General features: G+C 45.1%; 1 long non-coding RNA gene across 1 annotated transcript; it reads right to left on the bottom strand.

Moving 5' to 3' along the window:
- Positions 1–8,598: 8,598 nt before the first annotated feature.
- LOC138784933 (uncharacterized) lies at positions 8,599–12,623 on the bottom strand. The gene is made up of 3 exons (XR_011361982.1): positions 12,419–12,623; positions 11,148–11,324; positions 8,599–8,714 (listed from the first exon to the last, which is right to left on the bottom strand). It is a non-coding gene; the product is annotated as an uncharacterized lncRNA (long non-coding RNA).
- Between the last annotated feature and the right edge of the window lie 2,271 nt (positions 12,624–14,894).

Genomic DNA, 14,894 nt, shown 5'->3' on the forward strand with positions numbered 1-14,894 from the left:
AATTAAAGGAGTATTTTGGGCAACAGTGGAAAATCCAGGGGGACAGGGGGTGGTGGGATCATAATAAAGAAGTCCTATTTACCCATTCACCTGCAGTGCAGCGTCATGGCTCATTGTCCCGTACGAGGCTCTCAATCCTGTGATGTCACAGCCCCACTCAGAATTGCCCGCTTAGCCAATCAATAAGTGAGGCTGTAGTCACTGACTGGCTGAGCGGGTAGTTCCTGTGGGGCCGCAATGATTCAGGAGCGCAGAGACTGACAGAGAGCTGATAAATCTGGGCCTATGTCTGCCCTCTATATCACTATGTGTGACCTCTCTATATCACTATGTGTGACCCCCCCTCTCTATATCACTATGTGTGACCCCCCCCTCTCTATATCACTATGTGTGACCCCCCCCTCTCTATATCACTATGTGTGACCCCTCTCTATATCACTATGTGTGACCCCTCTATATCACTATGTGTGACCCCTCTCTATATCACTATGTGTGACCCCTCTATATCACTATGTGTGACCCCTCTCTATATCACTATGTGTGACCCCTCTATATCACTATGTGTGACCCCTCTCTATATCACTATGTGTGACCCCTCTATATCACTATGTGTGACCCCTCTCTATATCACTATGTGTGACCCCTTTCTATATCACTATGTGTGACCCCTCTATATCACTATGTGTGACCCCTCTCTATATCACTATGTGTGACCCCTCTCTATACCACTGTGTGACCCCTCTCTATATCACTATGTGTGACCCCTCTCTATATCACTGTGTGACCCTTCTCTATATCACTATGTGTGACCCCTCTCTATATCACTATGTGTGACCTCTCTCTATATTACTATGTGTGACCCCTCTCTATATCACTATGTGTGACCCCTCTCTATATCACTATGTGTGACCCCTCCCTATATCACTATGTGTGACCCCTCTATATCACTATGTGTGACCCCTCTCTATATCACTATGTGTGACCCCTCTATATCACTATGTGTGACCCCTCTCTATATCACTATGTGTGACCCCTCTCTATATCACTATGTGTGACCCCTCTATATCACTATGTGTGACCCTTCTCTATATCACTATGTGTGACCCTTCTATATCACTATGTGTGACCCCTCTATATCACTATGTGTGACCCCTCTATATCACTATGCGTGACCCCTCTATATCACTATGTGTGACCCCTCTATATATATCAATATGTGTGACCCTTCTATATCACTATGTGTGACCCCTCTCTATATCACTATGTGTGACCCCCTGTATATCACTATGTGTGACCCCTCTATATCACTATGTGTGACCCCTCTCTATATCACTATGTGTGACCCCTCTATATCACTATGTGTGACCCCTCTATATCCAGGGGCTGGCTGGCAAACTTTAGCCTGGGGGGCAAGTACACAGCAGTGGCCCATGAGTAGCGGATATTCGCCAGGGCCGAACCTAAACATCCCAAGCCGGCCGGGGGTGAGGGGAACATAATAAAAAATCCATACTTGTCCCAATGCCTCCGCAGTGCAGCGTCACTGCTCACAGACCGGTTCCTGCAGCTCCTGGTCCTGCAACGTCACGCACTGGGGCGAGCGGGTACTTCCTGCCGGACTTGACAATGCAGGAATGGGAGGAGCAGGATAACAGTAGCTGTGAGAGAGGTGGTGAACCTGTACTGCAGGGGCACAGGGACGGGTAAGTATAGATTCTTTTTTATGTTCCTCCAACCTCTGCCGCCCCAGGATTTTTATGTAAGGCCAGAATTTAATCTGCTCTGGCTTGGATTATACCTTGTATGGACATGGACATCATACTATTACTGACCAAATCCTGTATACTTATATAACCAATAATATCAGTATACAAGGGGCAAATAATACCGCCATACCATGACCACATACTACAATCACATAGTAACTACATTATAAAAGGTTACTTAATACCGTCACACCACGAGCATTACTACTATACTGGTACTACACTCCACCACACAGGGGCCAATATTACCCCATACGGTGACCAAATAGTGGTAGATACCAGCTGTACACAAGCTCTGTATACCATATAAGTACAGTGCAAACACATTCAGTGACTCACAGATGACGTTTTCTGAGTCGGTCAGGTTTCCTTTTCTTTTCGATCATGAATAATTCTTCCAACCACAAATCATCTCAGCAGTATCTGCCAGACAAACATCTTCAGCACCTTACTTTTACAGCACCTTTACCCACTTTTATACAAACTCTCCATCATAGTGCCCCTAAACAGTAACAGGAACTTCTTTAAAGACCAATCTGTAGTCACTTCCCTTTTCTGTGCCTCTTTTTAAAGTTAGGTCCCTTCTTCATTCCTGTATCTGTAATGAGACCCCCTATTTGTTCCCCATCTGTAATTGTGCCCCCTGTCTTTGCCCTCATCTTTAGTTAGGCCCCCCTTTGTGTCCCCATCTGCAGTTAGCCCCACCCTCTCCTTGTGCTAAGTGAATAGCACCCATTTGTCCTAATGAACTGTACTACTGTCCCCTAGATAAACTGTGCCTCTTATGAACTGTCTATAATAAATAGTACCACTGCCCCCCACAACACTGTCCTCTAATGTACTGTACCGCTGTCCTCTCTAATGTACTGTACCACTGACCCCCCCCTAATGTACTGTACCACTGTCACCTCTAATGTACTGTACCACTGCCCCCCAACTATCCTCTAATGTACTGTACCACTGTCCTCTATGTACTGTACCACTGACCCCCCCTAATGTATTGTACTACTGTCGCCTCTAATGTACTGTACCACTGTCCTCTCTAATGCACTATACCACTGTCCTCTATGTACTGTACTACTGTCGCCTCTAATGTACTGTACTACTGTCCTCTCTAATGTACTGTACCACTGTCCTCTCTCATGTACTGTACCACTGTCCTCTAATGTACTGTACCACTGTCCTCTCTAATGTACTGTACCCCTGTCCTCTAATGTACTGTACCACTGTCCTCTAATGTACTGTACCACTGTCCTCTCTAATGTACTGTACCACTGTCCCCTCTAATGTACTGTACCCCTGTCCTCTAATGTACTGTACCACTGTCCTCTCTAATGTACTGTACCACTGTCCCCTCTTATGTACTGTGCCACTGTCCCCTCTAATGTACTGTACCGCTGTCCTCTCTAATGTACTGTGCCACTGTCCTCTAATGTACTGTACCACTGTCCCCTCTTATTTACTGTACCACTGCCCCCTCTAATGTACTGTACCACTGCCCCCTCTAATGTACTGTACCACTGTCCTCTAATGTACTGTACCAATGTCGGTCCTAATGTACTGTACCACTGTCCCCTCTAATGTACTGTCCCAATCACCCCCTAATGTACTGTGCCACTGTCCTCTCTAATGTACTGTACCACTGTCCCCTTTAATGCACTATACCACTGTCCTCTAATGTACTGTACCACTGTCCTCTCTAATGTACTGTACCACTGTCCCCTCTAATGCACTATACCACTGTCCTCTATGTACTGTATCACTGTTCCCTCTAATGCACTGTACCACTGTCCTCTCTAATGTACTGTACCACTGTCCTCTCTAATGTACTATACCACTGTCCTCTATGTACTGTACCACTGTTCCCTCTAATGCACTGTACCACTGTCCTCTCTAATGTACTGTACCACTGTCCTCTCTAATGTACTGTCCACTGTTCCCTCTAATGCACTGTACCACTGTCCTCTCTAATGTACTGTACCACTGTCCTCTCTAATGTACTATACCACTGTCCTCTATGTACTGTACCACTGTTCCCTCTAATGTACTGTACCACTGTCCTCTCTAATGTACTGTACCACTGTTCCCTCTAATGTACTGTACCACTGTCCCTGTAATGTTCTGTACCACTGTCCTCTCTAATGTACTGAACCACTGTCCCCTCTAATGCACTGTACCACTGTCCTCTATGTACCGTACCACTGTTCCCTCTAATGTACTATACCACTGTCCTCTCTAATGTACTGTACCACTGTCCCCTCTAATGCACTATACCACTGTCCTCTCAAATGTACTGTACCACTGTCCTCTCTAATGTACTGTGCCACTGTCCCCTCTATTGTACTGTACCACTGTCCTCTCTAATGTACTGTCCACTGTTCCCTCTAATGCACTGTACCACTGTCCTCTCTAATGTACTGTACCACTGTCCTCTCTAATGTACTATACCACTGTCCTCTATGTACTGTACCACTGTTCCCTCTAATGTACTGTACCACTGTCCTCTCTAATGTACTGTACCACTGTTCCCTCTAATGTACTGTACCACTGTCCCTGTAATGTTCTGTACCACTGTCCTCTCTAATGTACTGAACCACTGTCCCCTCTAATGCACTGTACCACTGTCCTCTATGTACCGTACCACTGTTCCCTCTAATGTACTATACCACTGTCCTCTCTAATGTACTGTACCACTGTCCCCTCTAATGCACTATACCACTGTCCTCTCAAATGTACTGTACCACTGTCCTCTCTAATGTACTGTACCACTGTCCCCTCTATTGTACTGTACCACTGTCCCCTCTAATGTACTATACCACTGTCCCCTCTAATGCACTATACCACTGTCCTCTATGTACTGTACCACTGTCCTCTCTAATGTACTGTACCACTGTCCTCTCTAATGCACTGTACCACTGTCCCCTCTAATGTACTGTACTACTGTCCCCCCTATTGTACTGTACTACTGTCCCCTCTAATGTACTGTACCACTGTCCCCTCTAATGTACTGTACCACTGTCCTCTCTAATGTACTGTACCACTGTCCCCTCTAATGTACTGTACCACTGTCCCCTCTAATGTACTGTACCACTGTCCTCTCTAATGCACTGTACCACTGTCCCCTCTAATGCACTGTACCACTGTCCCCTCTAATGCACTGTACCACTGTCCCCTCTAATGTACTGTACCACTGTCCTCTCTCATGTACTGTACCACTGACCCCTCTAATGCACTGTACCACTGTCCTCTCTAATGTACTGTACCACTGTCCTCTCTAATGTACTATACCACTGTCCTCTATGTACTGTACCACTGTCCTCTCTAATGTACTATACCACTGTCCTCTATGTACTGTACCACTGTCCTCTATGTACTGTACCACTGACCCCCTAATGTAACGTACCACTGAGCCCCCTAAATCATTGTTTCCCAACCAGTGGCTCCTCAGATGTTCGTAAACTACAACTTCCATTATGCAAGCAGGACATGATAATAGTTGTAGTTTGGTAACACTTGAGGAGCGCCTGGATAGGAAGCAATGATTTATGGGTACAGTTTATTTAGTGTAATTTCTCCAACATCTGACCCTTCTGCAGTTATTAAACTACAACCCCCATTATATCCTGCCAGCAGGGCATGATAGGGGTTGTAGTTTTGTAACAACTGAGGAGCCACTGTTAGGAAGCAATGATTTAGGGGTACAGTTTATTTTGTGTGGTGTTCTCCAACATGTGACCCTCCTGCTGTTCCTAAACTACCATCCCCATTATCTCCTGCTAGAAGGGCATGATGGGAGTTGTAGTGTTTCACTAACTGAGCAGTCACAGGTTGGAGAACACTACCTAAACTCTACCTAAATTATTGCTTCTTAACCAGTGACTCCTCAGCTGTTGCCAAACTACAACTCCTATCATGTCCTGCCACCAGGATATAATGGGAGCTGTAGTTATGCAATAACTGGAGAGTCAAATGTTGTAAATAGGACAAAGCACAATGCACAATGCCCCCCGCCCATGCTTACTTCACAAGCTGGTCCGTGCTTCTCTGCTGTTCTGGCCTCTTCTGGTTAGGTCTGACCAGAGCAGAGAGGAGCAGGCCCGGCTAATCACACTGCAGAATCACGGAGGAGACACTGGCTGCCCAGACAGGGAGGTGAGTGTCCCCTGCTCCAGCCAGCCCTAGGCTACTGTATTGTATTGGTGTCTTATAGACCCCAGTACTATACAGTAACCCCCCCAGACCCGCTCCCCACAACCCAGGCCCCCTCCCCAGATACCAGTCGGGCGGTGGGCGGCTCTTCTCCCGGCAGGCGTCCTCCTCCATGGGCTGTGCACTTCTCTTTGCTCAGTGATGGAACAGGCTGCCTGCTCCACCAATGAGCAAAGTGAAGTGTGAGGCAGAGTCAGCGCTGCGTTCTGTCACCGCTGCTGACTGCTAGAGAGTGAGTGCAGCGGCCGCACTTACTGAGGAAAGAATTAAAGTGGCAGAGCAGCCCTAGCAACATCCGGACGCCGCGGCCCTTAGGTGTAGTGGGGGGACCGGCCCGGGGGGCATATGCCACCCTGCCCCCCTGCCCAGCCCGCCCCTGCTCCTATCTATCTATCTATCTCCTATCTATCTATCTCCTATCTATCTATCTATCTATCTATCTATCTATCTATCTCCTATCTATCTATCTATCTCCTACCTATCTATCTATCTACTATCTCTATAGATAGGAGATAGATAGACAGACAGACAGGACATAGATAATAGATAGATATTAGGAAGAGCCCGGCACTCACCAAGTAGATTATGCTTCTTTATTGTAGTGTAGCAAACATATGGTACAAGGACGCGTTTCGGCCAAGCATGGCCTTCATCAGCTTAGGGGTGTACACCCCTAAGCTGATGAAGGCCATGCTTGGCCGAAACGCGTCCTTGTACCATATGTTTGCTACACTACAATAAAGAAGCATAATCTACTTGGTGAGTGCCGGGCTCTTCCTAATATCTGAACATTTTTCTCACCTCGAGCACCACCGCCACGGAAGTGCCGTCTTCTACATATTTCTATAGATAATAGATAGACAGACAGATAGATAGGAGATAGATAGAGAGGAGATAGATAGAGAGGAGATAGATAGAGAGGAGATAGATAGATAGATAAAGAAGTGTTTATTCCATCAACATGCAAAGCATTAACAAATAGTGCAGCACAACAGTCACAAACACTACGTTTCGGCGAGTCAATCACCATTTTGAAGTGTGAAAATGGCGACTCGCCAAAACGTTGCGTTTATGACTGATTTAGGGCGTGTCTTGTGGTTTAGGGGCGTGTCTTTGGGTGGGTTAGGGGCGTGTCTTTCCGTGGGGTTAGGGGCGTGTCCATGTCCCTCTTTCCTCTCACCTAAAGTTGGGAGGTATGAAATAGGCAAGTAACCTGACTACCACTACCCTTGATAAAGCTTGTGTAGCGAAACGCAGCGTTGGGTGAGTGGTCTTACCAGGCAGAAAAAACTCCCTGTAACCTGAGGTTTAAGGGTACAAACACACACACCGTATATGCAGCAGATACGCAGCAGATCTGCAGCAGATTTGATGCTGTGTTCAGTTATTTAGATCTAATCTGCTGCATATCGCAGCAGTAAATACGCTGCGTATGCGGTGTGTGTGTTTGTACCCTTAGTATACTCCCTGCTATATTTCTCAGTATATTTATTTTTCTGATTATATCTTGTACCCTGCATATTTCTGTAGGCTAATTTTGTATACATTTTTGTTTTTGTAGCTGCACTTGCAGCACACTCACATATATCTATCTATCTATCTATCTATCTATCTATCTATCTATCTATCTATCTCCTATCTATCTATCTATCTCCTATCTATCTATCTATCTATCTATCTATCTATCTATCTATCTCCTATCTATCTATCTATCTATCTATCTATCTATCTATCTATCTAATCTCCTATCTATCTATCTATCTATCTATCTATCTATCTATCTATCTATCTATCTCCTATCTATCTATCTATCTATCTATCTATCTATCTATCTATCTCCTATCTATCTATCTATCTATCTATCTTCTATCTATCTATCTATCTATCTATCTATCTATCTATCTAATCTCCTATCTATCTCCTATCTATCTCCTATCTATCTATCTATCTATCTATCTATCTATCTATCTATCTATCTCTCACTGATTACAGTACTTTGGAGTATTTTACTTAGCACGATTTATATACCTCTGTCCCCCTGGGATTAAGTGACTTATCATCCAGTTATGTGTGTATATGGGACATACATTATCCCATCTGATGCATTTACTGTAGTATTTTTCCTATCTCCCTGCTTTTAATGTTTTTTAAATATATATTTTCTATGTGTAACAATAAAGTATTGATTTTTGAAGGTACTGTCTAGCATCCATTTTTGCGTTGTAGGTTGTATATATTGTCTGATGCATTTGGACATTGGTAACAAGTAGTCCTAATTTAGGTAACTTAATTCAGTTCCATTGACATGAATAAAGCCTAATTATAATACCACACACAGCCTGAGGAAAGAGGCGGCACTGTTTTTGCAAGAAAATGGCTATGCTTTTATTTTTTTTGTAGTCCTGGATAACCCCTTTAAGAGTCTGTTCATGCTTACTTAATCCATTGCCGATTTCATGCTGATGATTTCATTGATATAAATTCCTTAAATCGCAGCATCAAATCCAGAGAGGATTAAGTACATGGGCCAGTGGTGTGTGCTTGCCTCCCAGGCCTAAAATTTACCAGCCAGCAGCCCTTGTGTAAGCCCAGCTCTGATGGATCAATGACTACAGACACAATGCACATGCAATTATTTATTATATATTTGTCACATTATATCACATACAGCTTATCAATAGAAATTCCCCATGTGCTGCCTTTGTGACCTGCAGGTTTATCATTCGAAAGTCTCAGCACCTGGAGGAGAGAACACACAAGGGGTTAATGACATAATATAACTCTTGTGTCCCACAGCAGGGGTGCCACTACGTCCAAGCACACCCTGTCATCAGGTATTTCTGTTACATGTCACACTCTGGGCTGAAGGCTGCCATTTTGCTGCTTCACCACTTGGTGTCTCACTTCCTCTATCTTTTACACAATTGGTTAACTATGTATGTGATGTGTTACTTTGTTGATCAATGGTTAGCGTGGGTACCTCGCACCACACAGCCTATCACACACATAGGCCCTGTACTTTCTAGTACTTTCCCCTCTAATGGCAGTTTAGTTCTACTACATTAGAGAGGACAGTGGTACAGTACATTAGAGAGGACAGTGGTACAGTACATTAGAGGACAGTGGTACAGTACATTAGAGGGGTCAGTGGGACAGTACATTAGAGGGGACACTGGTACAGTACATTAGAGAGGACACTGGTACACAGGGGCGTAGCTAGGATTCATGGGGCCCCATAGCAAAAAACTGTATGGGGCCCCATAAATCCTGTATGCCCCCCCCCCCCGCCAAACACAGACAATGACGCACATATACACACACAGAGGCACCATTAACATATATACAGATCCGCCACTGACATACACACATATATACGCTGTAATGTGATGACACTAGTGCTGATATATACTCCATGAGTAGACTGTATACAGGGAAATCATCTCAGTGTAATAAGAAATACTCAACCAGAAATAAAAGAAAATGCTGCAGATATTAGTGGTGGGTTCTTTTATTAGAGCCCAGCATTAATAGAAGCTGCTGCAGAACATCTTTGGGAGCAAACACACACACACATACACCAGTGCTACAGACATTGCTGACATACACACACACACATATACACCAGTGCTACAGACATTGCTGACATACACACACACACATATACACCAGTGCTACAGACATTGCTGACATACATACACACACACACACATATACACCAGTGCTACAGACATTGCTGACATACACACACACACATATACACCAGTGCTACAGACATTGCTGACACACACACATACACAAACACACATATACACCAGTGCTACAGACATTGCTGACATACACACACACACACACATATACACCAGTGCTACAGACATTGCTGACATACACACACACACACACACATATACACCAGTGCTACAGACATTGCTGACATACACAAACACACACATATACACCAGTGCTACAGACATTGCTGACATACACAAACACACATATATATATAGCCACAGATACATACACATACTGACATATAAATATATACACAGATACATATATACTCACTGACACACATACACAGCACTTACAGCTCCCAGGCTTCCCCCTCCTCCTCCTGTAGTCCGGGCTGATCTTCACATAGAAGTATTGAGGACCTTTGGGTCATGTGACCCAAAGGTCCTTCATCTCTCTCCTGTGCCGTCTGGCAGGTCCTGCTCCTCTGTTCAGCCCGCTCACCCGGCACTACAGTGAGGGGGCTGAACAGTGCAGTGGGGGTCCCTCTTCCTCTCTGGACCCCTGGGGGAGCGGGGTACCTACCATGAAGGCAGGGCAGGCTTCCTCGGGCCCCCTTCCTGCAGGGGCCCCATAGCAGTCGCCTTCCCTGCCTTCACTGTAGCTACGCCACTGCTGGTACAGTACATTAGAGAGGACAGTGGGACAGTACATTAGAGAGGACACTGGTACAGTACATTAGAGGGGACAGTGGTGCAGTACATTAGAGGGGACAGTGGGACAGTACATTAGAGGGGACACTGGTACAGTACATTAGGGGGACAGTGGTACAGTACATTAGAGGGGACAGTGGGACAGTACATTAGAGAGGACACTGGTACAGTACATTAGAGGGGACAGTGGTGCAGTACATTAGAGGGGACAGTGGGACAGTACATTAGAGGGGACAGTGGGACAGTACATTAGAGGGGACACTGGTACAGTACATTAGAGAGGACACTGGTACAGTACATTAGAGGGGACAGTGGTGCAGTACATTAGAGGGGACAGTGGGACAGTACATTAGAGGGGACAGTGGGACAGTACATTAGAGGGGACACTGGTACAGTACATTAGAGAGGACACTGGTACAGTACATTAGAGTGGACAGTGGGACAGTACATTAGAGGGGACAGTGGGACAGTACATTAGAGGGGACAGTGGGACAGTACATTAGAGGGGACACTGGTACAGTACATTAGAGAGGACACTGGTACAGTACATTAGAGGGGACAGTGGGACAGTACATTAGAGGGGACAGTGGGACAGTACATTAGAGGGGACAGTACAGATGGGCACATCTTGTTTGCCGGGAAGTAAAGAAAGGTGGCATGGAAGAACAGTACATATCTATCTATCTATAGTACATACACATCTATCTAGTAAAATATGGCAGACACCAACCTTATTATGTCATACAGGCCGCCTCACATAGCTCTATGGTTCTAAATAGGTTGGCGTCTTTTCCTCCTAATCCGCCATATGTGAGTGGATCACATGAGTTTGTTTCTGAATTATAGTAAAAATATATAAAAGATGCTCTTGCTTTTGATTTAAACTTAGGCAAGAAACATCTCTCCTCTGAAACAAACATCAGATTGATATACAGTTAGTCAAGTGGGTTATAAAACACAGAAGAATAACGAACCTAATACTATAGCATGGAGGCCAATCAGTGCCATGTGGGGAATAGAGCGCCCCCCTCTGGTCACCTCAGAAAAGATGTCAGTAAAATAAACAACATAGCATATCCCGGCATAATACAATGTAATGTAACCAACAAATACATAGAGCAAATGGATTGTTATTCGTCTCCTCAGACCTTCCGTATTAGACCACTGGGGGTCTGACTACAGATCAGCTGCCGGCCTCTTCATTGTTTATCAGCCCACATGGTGATAGTAGTAGTGGTGACAGTGCAGGTACTGCAGGGAACAGGGAAACACTGCAGTACCGTGCACAGCCGAGCAGAGTACGAGGATACAGGTACCAGTGCTGGGTAAGATTGAGAGTAAAGATGAGCAAATTCACACAACATATTTTTTCAATTAATAATGGCTGTTGCTTGAGATTGCAACACCGGCCACTATTGAAAAAATACATTGCATTGTTTTCTATGGAATCCCAGCCAGAGTTTATACACTCTGTATACAGTCTGGCTGGGATTTCATGCGGCCGTCCAAAACTGTCAGTACAGACAATGTAAAGTGCGGCTCAAGACGGAATTTACATTGTCTGCAATGGCTAATTGGAACACGGGCACACCTGTAAGCGCCAGCATTCCAATTGAAAAGAAATGAAGTTCATCCGGCCGCTACTGCAGTATCGGCCGGGTTGAACTTAACAGACAGCGGCCGTTCTGTGACATGGTCGTGAGGCATGTGAAATTAACTGGTGCCCAGTGCAGCATAATGGAACTTTTGGGTTTGTCAACATTTTATGACTTTTGGAAACCAAAATGTCCATTATGTGGCACAGGGACCCATGGTCTAGTGGTTCACCACCACTACAGTAGCCTCAAGTTATGTCTCTGGACTGAACCAACAGATGGGCAGGGGGGCTATGGGGGAGGCACAAGATTAGGGGGCCACCCAATGATTCTATAAGCCTTTATTTACTGTAGCTTGTGAGTCAGATGTTCCCCACCTGTTCTGTAAGATGAGTAAAGTACAAACCTGGAGCAGCTTGTGAGAGCATCAAGAAGCAGGCGGCGAGGACAAGTAGGACAGCAGAAGTCTTCATGGCTGGTGACAAGGAGACACCGAGGAGCTGAAGGATGAGGAGTCTTCTGTAAACTGGATTAAACGTTAAGATTTTTATAGCATTGAAGTAAATGGAGCTCAGGTAACTGTGGCTGCTGATGGTCACACCGCAGCCCTGTGACATCTGTCTGATGAGAGTTCTGCTCTGGGGCACCAGTCACACTGCTGTTTATTCTCTTATAGTCTTTCCCACGAGTAATATTTTGCTGTGTATCTACAGATTCTCCAATATACTTCCAAGAAGAGGAGAACTACTATAGTATAGCTGATTTATGTCAGATTTATGATTCACCCTTGAATTAAACTGATCATAGAGGGTGTTGTCATTTTCTAGAATGCTTTTAGAATGCTTCAAAGGGGACAACTAATACCATACCTGGCTCTCCAGCATGATGGGAATTGTAGTTTTGTCACAGCTGATGGGCTTTAGGTTCCCTGTCCCATGTACCAGGTTATGTTCCTTCAAAGAGATCTGGATCCATCTTAGCGGCCATGTTTCTCCACAGAAATCTGGATCCATCTGACCGGCCATGTTTCTCCACAGAGATCTGGCTCCATCTTACCGCCCATGTTTCTCCACAGAGATCTGGATCCATCTCACCGGCCATGTTTCTCTACAGAAATCTGAATCCATCTGACTGGCCATGTTTCTTCATAGAGATCTAGATCCATCTGACTGGACTACAGTATGTTTCTCCATATAAATCTGAATCCATCTGACTGGCCATGTTTCTTCATAGAGATCTAGATCCATCTGACCTGACTACAGTATGTTTCTCCATATAAATCTGGATCCATCTGACTGGACATGTTTCTCAACAGAGATCGAGCCATCTGACCAGCCATGTTTCTTCTGAGACATCTGGAGCCATCTGAGCGGCCGTGTTTCTCCACAGAGATCAGATCCATCTGACCGGCCATGTTTCTCCTCAGAGATCTGGATCCATCTGAGCGGCCATGTTTCTCCTCAGAGATCTGGATCCATCTTACCGTCCATGTTTCTCCCCAGAGATCTGGATCCATCTTACCGACTATGTTTCTCAACAGAGATCTGGATTCATCTGACCGGCCATGTTTCTCCACAGAGATCTGGATCCATCAGACCGGCCATGTTTCTGCATAGAGATCTGGATCCATCTTACCTTCCATACTTTTCCACAAGGATCTGGATCCATCTGATTGGCCATGTTTCTCAATAGAGATCTAGATCCATCTGAGCAGTCATGTTTCTCCATAGGACTTATTTTTGGGGTAGATCTTTTTTTTTTTTTTTTTTCATGAACAATTTTTCCTTTTTGAACTCATGTTGTCTTGGAACAAAAAGGTATTTTTACCTATACAGAATACCAGTGTAGGACTGGCCCACCAGAGGGCCGAAGAATCCTCCCATAGGCCCCCAGCTTTAGAACCTGCACTAACACTGACTGACTTGTCATTTCTCACTGGTTCTTCATTGGTGGGCCCCTAGGATTATTTCCTCTGGTGGACCCCATTCTGACACTGCAGTATACCAGTTAGAGATTCAGCCCGAATCTTCAGACTCGTGAGGTGGGACTAGGAAGCGGGTGAGTGGATTTTTCCCTGGCATGGCGGGAGGCAGCAGGGATTTTGTCCAGGAATGGAATGCCTCTTCTGTGTTGTCACATGACATTATCTATTGCTGGGGGTACTGACTGTAACTTATTATTATTATTTTTTTTGAGCAACAGGGTATAACCATTGCTACTTCATTAGAGCAGCTTTGCTATTTATAAGGAAGGTAAGGATATGTTTTAGCAGTGTCGGAATGGGGTACCTAGTGCCGATCAGTATTGTCCCTCTGTCCCTCCATATAGTAGTTGGGCCCCTCTGTCTCTCTCATATAGTAGTAAGGCCACCTCTGTTTTCATTTAGTAGTTACCTAACCCACCACACCCTCATATGTAGTCTTCCTGGTAGGTAGGTAGGTAGGTAGGCACCCCCCTTGTAGGTAATTCTTCAGCACTGGAGCACTGGAGCCAACACTTGCCTGGGTTAACTATGTGCTGAAGCCGGCCTGGGATGCTGATTCTAACCTGGGCCTACTGGGGGTATTTCCTGGTTTTCCGATGGGCCAGGCTAAACCTTTGTTTTAGTTCCAGACTTTTTGCTTGGTCAGGTATACAGCTTCTCCTGAGGCTACAGCCTTATAGCATATTCAGATGCTCCAGCCTCACTCTGCCCATAGACTCTGCAACCTTTATGGACCTGCTCATAATCCAGCTTCAACATCTGTGGTACCTGACGTGAAACAATATCCTGAGTGGAGGAAGTGAAATGGACAGCCCCACTAACAAACCTGCCACCCATTCCTATAAAACCAGGCCCAAACACCTTTACCCACTACCTCTGCTGGAGGTCACATCACATC

The sequence above is a fragment of the Dendropsophus ebraccatus genome, chromosome 2 (genome assembly GCF_027789765.1).
Source record: "Dendropsophus ebraccatus isolate aDenEbr1 chromosome 2, aDenEbr1.pat, whole genome shotgun sequence".
Lineage (NCBI taxonomy): Eukaryota > Metazoa > Chordata > Amphibia > Anura > Hylidae > Dendropsophus > Dendropsophus ebraccatus.